Source organism: Mobula birostris, chromosome 4, assembly GCF_030028105.1.
Source record: "Mobula birostris isolate sMobBir1 chromosome 4, sMobBir1.hap1, whole genome shotgun sequence".
Classification (NCBI taxonomy): domain Eukaryota; kingdom Metazoa; phylum Chordata; class Chondrichthyes; order Myliobatiformes; family Myliobatidae; genus Mobula; species Mobula birostris.
In genome coordinates this window covers 193,966,806-193,980,692 of record NC_092373.1, presented here as the reverse complement: position 1 = coordinate 193,980,692, position 13,887 = coordinate 193,966,806, and the positions used below count along the sequence as shown (strand labels likewise).

The following is a 13,887-nucleotide window of genomic DNA, read 5'->3' as shown; positions in this document are numbered from 1 at the left end:
TCAAAAACATCTATTAGATTCTCCACCTTCCACACAGACACACACCTTCCTGAATTACAGGCAACAACTCCTGCTTGCTCTTCAACGAGCCAAGGTAAAAGTGAAAACTAGAACAACTAATTAATACAATTCATCAACTTCCAACATTCCAAATACAAATTCAAAAACAGAGTATCATAGGCTAACCTTAACCAATATTTCAGGTCACCACTCCTAATCTTATCTGCTGTGACTCAATAGGTTTCTATTTCAATTATGTGCTCCTCCCCCTTCCAGCCAAACACCCTGAGACATCAATGCAACCTGTTATTGTCAACAGTGTTGTTTAGGAAAGTGAGGGGTGTCTCTTGACATGCTAATTAAAAGGAGGCAGACCTGAAGTGTTCTGCTCCAAATTCATAATGCAACAAAGACCGAAGGCAAAGCCACACTGTGAAATAAGAAGGCTCAGTCATGGGTTCAATTGACCAGAGAGGTGGAGACAGAAAGAATTCACACCAAATTTGCTGTTTCCCTTCAGAACAAATTTTATTACAAAAAGACATCAACAAGAGAGTCACTCAACCAGAAACAATGCTCTTAGATCCAATTTCCATTATTCTTTATCTACTTTCCCCTTCCCACCACCACAGAGGGATTAGAAATAGGGAGATTGAGCAATTTCAAGTTCCTGGGTGTCAACATCCCAGAGGACCCAGCCTGGACACAACATATAGATGTAGCTATAAGGAAAGCAAAACAGTGGCTACATCTCATCAGGAGTTTGAGGAGATTTGGTTTGTCAGTAAAAAAAAACACTCAAACTTGTAAAAATGTACCATGGAAAGCATTCTGATTGGCTGCATCATTGTCTGGTATGGGGTGGGTCACGGAGGTGGGGGACGAGGGGAAGGCTGTTGTTGCTGCACCAGATTGAAATAAGTTGCAGAAACTTGTAAAATTTGCCAGCTCTATCATGGGTACCAGCCGCCGCAGTATCCAAAACGTCTTCAAGTAGCACGCCCCAGGAAGACGGAGTCCATCATTAAGGATCACCACCACCCAGGACAGGCCCTCTTCACACTCTTACTGTTGGGAAGGAGGTACAGAAGCCTGAAGGCACACAGTCAGTGATTCAGGAACAGCTTTTTCCCCATCTGCCGTTCGATTCCTAAATGGACATTGAACCCAGGAAGGTTACCCCCCTACTTTTTTTATTTGTTATTTTTGCACTACTTATTCTAACTTAGCTATGTAATAGGCATATATACACTTAATGTAACTCAGTATTTTTCCTATATTTATCATGCATTTCATTATACTCCTGCCACAAAGTTGACAAATTTCATGACATCTGACTCTGATTCTCAAACACAAGGAAATCTGCAGATGCTGGAAATTCAATCAACACGCACATAATGCTGGTGGAACGCAGCAGGCCAGGCAGCATCTCTAGGAAGAAGCACAGTCGTCGTTTCAGGCCAAGACCCTTTGTCAAGACTAACTGAAAGAAGAGATAGTAAGAGATTTGAAAGTGGGAGAGGGAGGGGGAGATCCAAAATGATAGGAGAAGAGGGGGAGGGATGGAGCTAAGAGCTGGAAAGTTGATTGGCAAAAGGGATACAAGGCTGGAGGAGGGAGAGGATCGTGGGACGGGAGGCCTAGGGAGAAAGGGGGAGGGGAGCGCCAGAAGAAGATGGAGAGCAGGCAAGAAGTAATTGTGAGGGACAGAGAGAGAGGGGAAAAAAATAATAAATAAGGAATGGGGTAAGAATGGGAGGAGGGGCATTAACAGAAGTTAGAGAAGTCAAGGTTCATGCCATCAGGTTGGAGGCTACCCAGATGGAATACAAGGTGTTGTTCCTCCAACCTAAGTGTGGCTTCATCTTTACAGTAGAGGAGGCCATGGATAGACATATCAGAATGGAAATGGGACGTGGAATAAAAATGTGGCCACTGGGAGATCCTGCTTTGTCTGGCGGACAGAGCATAGGTGTTCAGTGAAACGATCTCCCAGTCTGCGTCGGGTCTCTCCAATATATAGAAGGCCGCACCGGGAGCAGTATATCAAACCAGCCAATTCACAGGTGATTCTGATTTGTTTCCTTTATCACTGTTTCACATGCACCGTGTATACATCAAGTATATAGTGTCTGCACCTTATGTACTATGTGCATTTACAATGTCAATCACCCCATGGCTATGTAGGAGCAAGGGTTAGATTAATCTTGTATGTTAAAAGGTCACCGCTACATGATGGGCTGAAAGGCATGTTCTATGTTCTGACCATAAGATGTAAAAGCAGAATTAGGCCATTTTCCCCACTAGTCTGCTCTGGCATTTCATCATGGTCGATCCATTTCCCTCTCAGGCCCACAATCTCTTGCCTTCTCCCTATAATCGCTTCATGCCCAAATTAATCAAGAATCCATCACCCTCAGCCTTAAATACACCCAATGACTTGGCTCCACAGCATCTGTGGCAATGAATTCCACAGATTCACCACCCTCTGGCTAAAGAAACTCCTCCTCAGTGTTCTAAATGGACGTCCCTCTATTCTGAGGCTGTGTGCTCTGGACTTAGACTCCTCCACCATAGGAAACATCCTCTTCACATCCACTCTCTCAAGGCCTTTCAGCATTTGAGAGATTTCAATATTCTATGGCAAACTTCCTCCTGAATTTTATAAGATTGTTTGGCTAGTAACCAGGCAAGAGTTTACTATTGTTGACTGTAGCATGTAGTTTTTGGTTTTGGGTCAGTTCCAGACTTTCTCTGCCTAGCATCAAAGAGGTCTCCCTGTTATCGAACAAATCTGAAATACACAGCACATAAAGTCAGGTTTACAAAACATGGTGGTCTCCCAATCACCTGCATTGCAATGTTGAACGTTAAACAGAAAAACAGAATGCAAAAGCAAAAAAAAAAAAAAAAAAAAAAAAATGCCATCCAGAGGAGAAGACATAGATTATATCTTCAGCACATAGTTTATGCTTCATGGAAACTTTCAGAAACTAAATGAACAAGGTCACTTTCTCATTTGACTTCAGGAATAAGTATACTCCAAACACACTTTCATCCTTATTAAAATCCAGCCAAGTGCCTTCATAACAGATTGCTTTTAATGATTTGAAAAGTGCCCCAACAGTGGAGAATGGCCAGAATTACTATTAACAAATTTAACCAGAGCTCAGTGGGTACCACTCCCAACTAAAGCAAAAACATCATGGATGCACAGTCCTGCTGCAAACTTCAGCACAAAAAGTAGTGCTCTGTGTAGATGTGCTCAATTCGGTGGGAGGAGAGAGAGCAGCGCACAGCGCGTGTGCAGCCCACAGGTGAAAAATGATATCGTATCCATTAAATAGGGGCCATGGACAATTCTGATTTGATGGAGACAGACGTGAAAGCACAGAGGAACATCTGGAAAAAAATTTCTGAAATGCTCGTTCGCTGCTGTCGTTACTGCGTGGTCGGGAATCTTCCGGAGGGTAGGCCTCAAAATCACCGGCTTTGCCTGCTGTTGGCGACCGAGATGGATGTCAAATCGCTCAGATAGAGATGGCGCTCAGTACTCTGTGTCAGAGAGCTGATTGGAGCTCGAAATTTTCGGATGACTCAGAGTCCGACCGTGGTCGGGTACGGCAGGGAGTTTTTCTTCCTTCCCCCGTCTGCGTGAGATGTCGGACCTTTGAGAGACTTTGAATTTTTACTGTGCTTGTGGACTTCTTCATCAAGTTATGGTATTGTTGCACTGTTGTAACTATATGTTATAATTATGTGGTTTTATTAGTTATTTTTCCAGTCTTGGTCTGTCCTGTGTTTTGCGATATCACACCGGACAAAATATTGCATCATTTCTTAATGCATGCATTACTAAATGACAATAAAAGAGGACTGCGTGTCTTCATAATCTAACAATGGTGGGGAAGGCTTTACCCATGATGGACTGGGCCATATCCGTCATTTTTTTTTTTGCAGGACTTTCCAGTCAAGGGACCTTTTTGTTTACATACCAGGATGTGATGCAGTCAATTTACCCTCCACCACATACCTGTAGAAGTTTGTCAAAGTTTTAGCTGTGTGCAATTACAAAGAAAGCACTTCTGTGCTAGGTCAGAATATATACAAATGAATCTTTGGTGTATCAAAGCGGAGATAAGGTGGTTATGTCTTGATCAACAATAGTCATTGACAAATTATAAAAATTTTGAATTTACCTTTTATGTTTATCTTGTGAATGCTGAATTATATGATACTGAGGAGATTCAGCACGACATCTAAAACTTTGACAAACTTCCATGGATGTGTATTGGTGAGTATATTGACTGGCTGCATCACAGCCTGGTATGGAAACATCAATCCCATTGAATGAAAAATCCTAAAAAAAAAATGTAGTGGATCCAGCCCAGTACATCACAGGAAAAGCCTTCCCAACCACTGAGCACATCTACATGAAACACTGCCGTAGGAAAGCAGCATCCGTCATCAGCGATCACCACCACCCAGGACATGCTCCTTTTCCACAGCTGCCACCAGGTAGAAGGCACAGGACTCGCACCACCAGGCTCATGAACAAAGCGGATAACCTCACTCACTTGCCCAGCCATTGAGATGTTCCATATCCAATTATCTTGTTTTAAGGACTTTAACTTGGCAACTCACGTTCTTGTTATTTATATTTACATAGATTGTCATTTTCCATACTCTGGTTAATTTTTCCACTGTTGATTTGTTATAGTTACTGTTCTATTAGATTTGCCAAGTATGCCAGAAGGAAATTGAATTTCAGGGTTGTATGTGGTGACACACGTACATTGAACTTCCGAACTGTGTGTCTATGATGCTGCTGCAAGTTTTTCCATTGCACCTGAGGATACATTTATTGTGCAGATGACAATAAACACAACTAATGTTGGGTTTGCTGGGCCTACTCGCACTACTGATTTTATTCCTTTTGCTCCTGCAATCAGGAGTTAAAAACAAATTGGTTTATTATTGTTACATGTACCAAGCTACAGTGAAAAAGCTTTGCTTGGCACACCATCCATACAGATCATTTCATCACATCAGCATATTGAGGTAGTACAAAGGAAAGGCAATAATAAATCCAGATGCAATGCAGGTAGACAATAAATTCAAGGCCATGACAAGATGGAATGCAAGATAAAAAGTCCGTCTCATCATACAATAGTTATAACAGCAGATTAGAAGCTGTCCAAAGTTCAAAAGGCATTATTGATGTATACAGTGGCATGCAAAAGTTTGGGCACCCCGGTCAAAATTTCTGTTACTGTGAATAGCTAAGCGAAAAAAAGATGACCTGATTTCCAAAAGGCATAAAGATGACACATTTCTTTAATATTTTAAGCAAGATTACTTTTATTTCCATCTTTTACAGTTTCAAAATAACAAAAAAAGGAAAAGGGCCCGAAGAAAAAGTTTGGGCACCCTGCATGGTCAGTACTTAGTAACACCCCCTTTGGCAAGTATCACAGCTTGTAAATGCTTTCTGTAGCCAGCTAAGAGTCTTTCATTTCTTGTTTGGGGGATTTTCACCCATTCTTCCTTGCAAAAGGCTTCTAGTTCTGTGAGATTCTTGGGCCGTTTTGCATGCACTGTTCTTTTGAGGTCTATCCACAGATTTTCGATGATGTTTAGGTCGGGGGACTGTGAGGGCCATGGCAAAACCTTCAGCTTGCGCCTCTTGAGGTAGTCCATTGTGGATTTTGAGGTGTGTTTAGGATCATTATCCTGTTGTAGAAGCTATGCTCTTTTCATCCTCAGCTTTTTTTTAAAAAAAACAAACGGTGTGATGTTTGCTTCCAGAATTTGCTGGTATTTAATTGAATTCATTCTTCCCTCTACCAGTGAAATGTTCCCTGTGCCACTGGCTGCAACACAAGCTCAAAGTATGATCAATCCACTCCCCCCCCCCACCCCCGCGTGCTTAACAGATGGAGAGGTGGTCTTTTCATGAAATTCTGTATCTTTTTTCTCCAAACATACCTTTGCTCATTGCAGCCAAAAAGTTCTATTTTAACTTCATCAGTCCACAGGACTTGTTTCCAAAATGCATCAGGCTTGTTTAGATGTTCCTTTGCAAACTTCTGATGCTGAATTTTGTGGTGAGGACGCAGGTAAGGTTTTCTTCTGGTGACTCTTCCATGAAGGTCATATTTGTGCAGGTGTCACTGAACAGTAGAACAGTGCACCACCACCCCAGAGTCTGCTAAATCTTCCTGAAGGTCTTTTGCAGTCAAACAGGGGTTTTGATTTGCCTTTCTAGCAATCCTACCAGCAGTTCTCTCGGAAAGTTTTCTTGGCCTTCCAGACCTCAACTTGACCTCCACCGTTCCTGTTAACTGCCATTTCTTAATTACATTATGAATTGAGGAAACGGCTACCTGAAAATGCTTTGCTATCTTCTTATAGCCTTCTCCTGCTTTGTGGGCATCATTTATTTTAATTTTCAGAGTGCTAGGCAGCTGCTTAGGGGAGCCCATGGCTGCTGATTGTTGGGACAAGGTTTGAGGAGTCAGGGTATTTATAAAGCTTTGAAATTTGCATCACCTGGCCTTTCCTAACAATGACTGAACAAGCCATAGCCCTAACAAGCTAATTAAGGTCTGAGACCTTGGTAAAAGTTATCTGAGAGCTCAGATCTCTTGGGATGCCCAAACTTTTGCATGGTGCTCCTTTCCTTTTTTTCCACTCTAAAATTGTACAAAACAAAAATAATACACTAATCTTGCTTAAATTGTTGAAAAGGATGTTTCATCTTTAACTTTATGACTTTTGGAGATCAGTTCATCTCCTACTCACTTAAATATTCACAGTAACAGAAATTTTGACCAGGGGTGCCCAAACTTTTGCATGCCACTGTATATTATACAACCTTGAATTTTGTCTCCTTACGGACAGCCACAAAACGAGAAACCCCAAACGAACCTATTTTTTAAAAAAAACAAGCACCCAATGCGCAGAAAGAGAGAAATGAAAACACAAAATGTGCAAACAATAAAAGCAAAAGCATTCAGAATGAAAGCGACTCCACAATCACGAAGCCTGGAGCAAGTCCACACCCTCAGCCTTAATGCAGCCAAGAGCAGAGCAGATGTGGCGGAGCAGCAAGCAGAACAGACCGCACCCTCACCCTTGAGCCTTTCAGGCCTTTGTACCTTCTGCCTGATGGGAGCGAGAAAGGAGAGAGAATGCCCAAGGCGGGTAGGGTCTTTGATCATGTTCATCAACAAAAGATCTGCAGACGCTGGAAATCTTGAGCAACACAGAAGATGCTGGGTGAGCTCAGCAAGTCAGGCAGCAGCTATAGAGGGGAATAAACAGTGGGCATTTGGTATTTTGATAATGTTGCATGCTTTATGAAGACAATGGGTAGTGCAGACAAAATCTATGAGGGGAGGCTGTGGACAGCCATGTGAGGTATGAGAAGGTATGAACTCTCTACCTTGGCAAAGGAAATAAGCGGGAAATACTGAACTAGTCAGTTCCACACAATATCGGAACCACTGTTTCAGTGTCATCTCCAGGCTTTGTTGTAAAAGCAAACAGCAGGCAGCACGACATAATCCTCATATCAAGTTTTTAAATAAACTTGGCTACATCCAAGGCTGGCTCTTAAAAGTGGACATCACAGTCCAGATTGTTCCATTGACAGAAATGCAGGGCAGGAAAGAACGCCAGACCAGTAGGCAGGTAAGACTTCAAGTGGGAGTGAGAGAAGAGATCACAGTAACAATCACATCGCTGGAGATATCCTCAAGGCAGAAGAGGAGGATGCAGTGGTGGGAATTTTCAGGCTTGTTGTAAAGGGGTTAGGCGAGGTCTTTATTCTCACTCGATATGCTGCAGTCAGTTACATTAGATCTGTTAATCCAACACACTTGAAACTTTGCTGGACTACTACACTTCACAGAGAATTAGATGTTATTCATATCAATTCCCCAACACACTTGAATTCATTTTCACAATGTTACAGAAAAACAGGTAGCTCTGTTATAACAGTACGGCACAGTAGTGTAGTGGTTAGCACAATGCTTTACGGTACAGAGTTCAATTCCCGCCACTGCCTGTAAGGTGTTTGTACTGCTCTGTGACCATGTGAGCTTCCTCCAGGTGCTCCAGTTTCCTCCCACAGTTCAAAGACGTACTATTTGGTAGGTTAATTGGTCATTGTAAATTGTCCCATGATTAGGCTCACTGTCGAGGGCCTCACACTCACCAACCATCTCTTTGCTGGAAAGCAACTTCCAGTCCACACTTGGCAAGTCTCATGTGAGCCCATTAAAATTGGTCTGTCTCCAATATAGAATTTTAACAGAATCAGGTTTATCATCACCGGCATGTATCATAATATCCAACACATTTCAAATTTCTGAGGAACAGTTCCATCCTCCTCCATAAGTTATCTTGAAATTCCCAAATGTTAACTTCATTGGCATAAAGGAGAGTTAAGGCGGAGCCTGGGAGTGATTTTTGTTCAATAAAATATAAAGAACTCCCTGTAATCCAATTTTTGTAGCACCGAGTCACTCAACAGTAACAGTCACACCAGCACTGGGTACATCAGTATTCAGATGAATGACACCCAACATACATATTGGCTGGTTCCACAGGACAGACAGAAATAAAACTAAGATAAGCTGAAATGTACTCATCCTGTTTCCAAGTTCAATCCAAGATACAGGTTTGACTAGCACTATTTGAACCTCTCTGGACCTTCCCCAATGCTAGCACATCCTCCCTTTGACATGGGACCCAAAACTGCTCTCAAAACTAGAAACGTGGTCTGACCAATGCCTTATAAAGCCTCAGCATTACACCCAAGCTTTTACTGTATATTTGAGTCCTTTTGAAATGAACGCTAACATTGCATTTCCCTCATTACTGAATCAACCTGCAAGTTAACCTTTAAGGAAACATGCACAAGGACTCCCCCGCCCTTTTGCACCTCTGATTTCTGAAATTTCTCCCCATTTAGAAAATAGTATACACCTTTATTCCTTTTCCCTCCCAGAGTGCCTAACCATGCACATCCTGATACTGTATTCCAGTCATGTGTATGCATGCAGAATGCAACTGAGATGTGTCTTCTCTAGACAGCCATAATACAGAAAACCATAGAAGCAGTTGAAAGATATCTAACCCCCACCCATTCAAAATGACAAAAAAAACTCAAAACCCAAAATCCCCCAACCCCTCCCTCACACAATAACAGATCACCCAACCCCTTCCCCCAGCCTGCTAATCAGCAACAAGAAAGAATGTGCAAGAACACGGAAAAAACAGAACTGAAAGTGGCCAATATGAACTGCAGTTTCTTCATACTACAGTCCAACCCATAAATCTCAAAACTTCAATAACATCTCCAAGAGCATCAGGACCCAGCAGCCTCGGAGGTAAGACACATGAACCAGTGGCCCCTCCGAGGCAGTGACACGAACTAGCAGGCCCTCAAGAACCACTCAGTCTCTGCTGCTTTTGTCTCGATGTTTCAATCTTTCTTGACACTTAAATCAGCAAGAAATGTAGTCGATCGTGGCTCATCATCTCATCTCTAAGCTCCTCCCTGTGGTAACTTGTGCTTGTATTTCTTTTCTGGAGTTTTCGCGAGGACAGCAGAGCACTAGCTCACTCAGTTGGACTACCGACTGTAAATCCCAGGGTCCAACAGTTTCAAAGGCAAAATTAAGAGAAAAAAAATAAGTAGATGTACAAAAACAGAAATGATTGACTACCTTGAAGATGTCACCCGAGGAATCATTTTTAGCTGCTGTGATCTCAGCTGGAAGCCCCTCACCCGTCTATGGATGGGACATTAAACCGAGCCTCCATTTGCTCCAACTCTGTATACGAGTTTGCAGGTGACACCACCGCAGTGGGCCACGTGTCAAATAATGATTAATCAGAGTACAGGAAGGAAATGGAGAGCTTAGTGACATGTTGCCATGTCACTCTATTGAAAGCATCCTTTGCACATCCATTCTATCCAGACGTTTCAATGAGACCGCCCCTCATTCTTCCAAACTCCAGCAAGTACAGGCCCAGAGGTACCAAATGCTTAATGTTAACTCCTTCATTCCCTCAATGTCATCAAAGTCAATGACCATCTCATTTGACGGGGGAAAAGTGCACACCCTCCTGTTTACATCAACAGCACTGAGGTCAAGAGGGTTCAGAGTTTCAAGTTGTTAGCAGTGAACACCTCCGGTTTAACCATGTAGATGCCAGGTCCAGCAAAGCACATCAGTGCCCCTACTTCAGGAGGTTAATCAAATTTGGCATGTCCACTTTGACCCTCACCAATTTTTAAATTAATGCACCATAGAAAACATCCCACCTGGACGTCCAGCTGCTTGGTGTTGTCAACTGTTCTGCTGGGGACTGTGAGAAACTGCAGAGAGGCCTGGACACAGCTCAGCACATCACAGACTCTGTCTACACTTCTCACTGCCTTGGTAAAGCTGCTAACATAATCAAAAGACCACACCCACCCCAGATATTCTCTCTTTTGCCAAATGGCAGAAAGTACAAAAGGCTGGTACAACCAGACTCAAGGACAACCTTTATTTTATTTGCTTATTTATTGAGTTACAGCGCAGAATAGGCCCTTCAAGCTGCACTCTAGCCTAAACATGGGATCATTTACAATGACAGGTTAATCTACTAACAGGTACACCTTTGAACTGTGGGAGGAAACCCACATCCTTACAGGCAGTGGCGGGAATTGAACTGGGGTTTCCTGTACTGTAAAGGGTTGCACTGACCGCTAGGCTACTGTGCTACCCCACATCTGTCCTACTGTTATAAGACTATCTCTTGACCTCAGATCCATCTTACAACCTTGCACTTTATTATCAATGCCCAATCTGCACATTCGCTATGCTGTCATTGCTTTACCTCAAGGCACTGTTATAATGAAGTGTCCTGTATGGATGGCATGCAAAACAAAGTTTTTCCACTGTTCATCATTACATATGACAATAATAAACTGATTTGCCAATTTTCTAATTTTTTTTTAAAAAAACACTGCTGGGTTCTGGGAACATAGTGTGCACAAATTGTCAGCAGTGGTTTCTACTTCACAATAATGACATTTTTTGACACAAGTTCTTATTTTGCTTTAAGAAAGTGAGAAGTCATGAATGTCTTTATCAGACTCACATCTAAAACAAGTAGCAAGCCTGCCTCAAACAGTTTCTGAACACTGTATTGTTGCCGGCACGAAGCTTGCAATAATAAGTGACCTCAGAACTTCACAAAGTTGAGTCATCTTTCAGGGGCTGCACAGTAGTGTAGTGGTTAGCCAACTGCTTTACAATGCCAACAACTGGGGTTCAATTCCTGCTATTATCTGTAAGGAGTTTGTACCTTCTCCCTGTGACTGCAAAGGCCTCCTCTGGGTGCCGCGGTTTCCTCCCACATTCCCAAAAAAGTGCAGGCTAGGGTTAGTAAGTTGTGGGCATGCTACATTGGTGCCACTTGTGGGCGAACCCCAGCAAATCCTCGGACTGCATTGGTGGTCGACGCAAACTACACATTTCACTGGATGCTTTGATGCACATGTGACAAATAAGGCTTATTTTTAAAAGATAATGGATTAAATTGCTGGGACTCATCACCTCTCCCTCTCTGCCAACCAGACAAGGGAAAAAAAAAAGGATTTGAAGTCACTGCCATTTGCTATCTCCAAATTGGCTGCTGTGTTAAGGATCTTGTAACCATGTTAACACGTGTTCCTTATTGGCTGTGAAATAAAAAGGAATTTTGAGAGAAGTAATCTGTTGGGGTGATCAGCTTAGAGATAGATCTTGGCCAGGAATCTCCTAGAACCTTTATTTATGCATTGAGGTACAGCACAGAATAGGCCCTTCTGTCTCTCCAAGCCACGCCAACCACAATCCTCCAATTTAATCCTAGCCTAAATCACAAGACAATTTACAATGACCAATCAACCTACCAACTGGTACATCTTTGGACTGAGGGAGGAAAGTGGAGCACCCGGAGGAAACTCATGCATTTACGGGAAGAGTGTACAAACTCCTTACAGACCGCAGTGGGAATTGAACTCGGGTCATCTGTACTGCAAGGGATTCTGCTAACCACTACACCACCATGCCATCCTTGCTACCATAAAGGGAACACCTGTCCTCAGTTTAATGTGTCGGAATCTGTAATATGGTAGCACTTCCACAGCATGTACAACAGAGGCTAATACTTCAAGTACCGAGAGGAGCCTGACAACACAATCCGATTCAGAGACAAAAATCGCCAACGTGGTTAAAATCTATCACTGCCCAAACTTTTAGTCCATTCTTTATTCAAAGCAGTGTTCATTTCCTTCAAACATCTCAAAACAAAGACATTTTATAAGCAAAAAAGTTTCTGCTAGAAATCCAGAGCAACAAAACACAAAATGTGAGATGAACTTAACAGCATCTGATGAAGAGTCAGGTCCTGAAAAAGGGACTCTGTCCGAAAGTTGACTATTTATTCCTCTCCATAGATGCCATCTGACCTACTGAGCTCCTCCAGTATTTTGTGTTTGTGACAAAGTTTAGTCATAGTCATACTTTATTAATCCCGAGGGAAATTGGTTTTCGTTTTGCACATCAAGCAGGATACAGTTGCACAATACACAGGAATATAGGAATTATAGGAATATAGGAATTCCTATATTTTTAAAAAAAAGGTGATTAGGATCTTGCTATCTCTCAACAATAAAACCATTCAACCAGCCAAATGCAAGGACCGAGTGAAACAAAACAGCAGAAAGCATAACACCTCACATTCTCTCTAGGTAATCTACAGTCCACAGAGTATTGAACTGTGTCCTCATAATCTAATTGTCCAGTTCCAGGTAACCTGAACCCCATGTTTCTTATCTATCCAAATTCTTTACTCACATTTTTTCCCCCAAATCACCTTACCCAGCCCTTCCCTATTATCAAGTTTCATTTCTCTCCCGAATCCATCGATCATCCCTCCCTCAGGGTTCCAATTTGCTTACTTATCAGACACTCGAGTTTGTTATCAGATTCAGCTTTGTGTTTCCACTTATCACTGTTCAGCCTTTACCTCTCCCTCCACGGCTCCGCCCGCACTCTTTCTCCCCTTCCTCTCCTCATCTGTTTCCAGCTACCACTCACCAGTTGCATCTCCCACATCATATCTACACCTCCTCACCTGGTTCACCCATCTCTTGCCAACACATCCCTTTCACCTCTTTGCAATGTCATCCTCCCCTTTATACCCTCAGTCGAAGGCAGGACCAAATCACCAACCAGGAAATCCTTGTCAGAGCCAACAGCACAAACATTGAGGCAAGGATCCTCCAGGCCCAGCTACACTGGACCGGCCATGTAATCCACATGGGTGAAACAAGAATCCCCAGGCAGCTGCTCTACGGCGAGCTTGAGCATGGCAGTCGCAATCAGGGCCGCCCCAAAAAAAAGATTCAAAGACAATCTGAAATCGTACATCAAATGGGCAGACCTCCAGCCTCGACAACTTGAGGGGTCCGCAGTCAACGGGGCTTCGTGACGCGCCCTGACCGGAAAAGCTGCATCTGACTTTGAGGATGACCAAAATCAGCGCCTTGCAGCAGCACGAGACCGACACCACAAAACTGTGTGTGCACTTGTTCTAAAAACCGCCATTCCACATCCAACCTGCAAACACATCTGCTTCGGCCTTCGACGCCATATGCGTATCCACAGATGCACAATGTTTAGTCTTCCTCAGACCCTGAGAAACAACCACCACCCTCAGTCCAGATCCAGACTCTAGCCCCAGAATATCAAACATCCCTTTGCCTCCACAAATGGACCTATCGAGTTCCTCCAACAGCTTTTTTTAAAAAAAGATAAAATATTAGCTTTGTCACAT

The 13,887-nt window shown here is 42.9% G+C and overlaps 1 protein-coding gene across 15 annotated transcripts in view; it reads right to left on the bottom strand.

The window, feature by feature from the left end:
• The window catches only part of slc4a11 (solute carrier family 4 member 11), a 316,800-nt gene that overhangs the window by 198,309 nt on the left and 104,604 nt on the right, over nucleotides 1-13,887 (bottom strand). For 2 of the 15 annotated variants that reach the window (XM_072256730.1, XM_072256727.1), the window contains exon 1: nucleotides 9,738-9,828. The exons of the other annotated variants lie outside the window; for them this stretch is intronic. The gene's annotated coding sequence lies outside the window, so the exon portion shown is untranslated. Of the gene's footprint in view, nucleotides 1-9,737; nucleotides 9,829-13,887 lie in introns of those variants that run through there. 15 annotated transcript variants of the gene reach the window in all.